The sequence below is a fragment of the Tarenaya hassleriana genome, unplaced genomic scaffold (assembly GCF_000463585.1).
Source record: "Tarenaya hassleriana unplaced genomic scaffold, ASM46358v1 Cleome104, whole genome shotgun sequence".
Lineage (NCBI taxonomy): Eukaryota > Viridiplantae > Streptophyta > Magnoliopsida > Brassicales > Cleomaceae > Tarenaya > Tarenaya hassleriana.
This window is the reverse complement of record NW_010960630.1, coordinates 326,931-327,269: the sequence shown is the minus strand read 5'-3', so window position 1 is coordinate 327,269 and position 339 is coordinate 326,931.

Genomic DNA, 339 nt, shown 5'->3' with positions numbered 1-339 from the left:
TACAAAACAAATGCAGATTCTATTAATGATCAACTACCAGCTAGCCCATCATCAATCAGTGTCTACATATCTATGATCTACTATCAGCTAGTCCATCATCAAACAATGACAACATAGATGAAAAATGAGCTATATTCCCATACAGAAAATTAACCCTATAATAATTTTCTATATGGGACTAAGATCCATATTTCGCATAAGAATGGACTGTCACACCTATATTTATGCTATTTAGGTAGATATCTAATGTCAATCACATCCAATGTGACTCTCAGATCCTTTTATGAGACCATGATATCATATATCATTGCATACTCATCTCATCTGTACCGTTAAGTC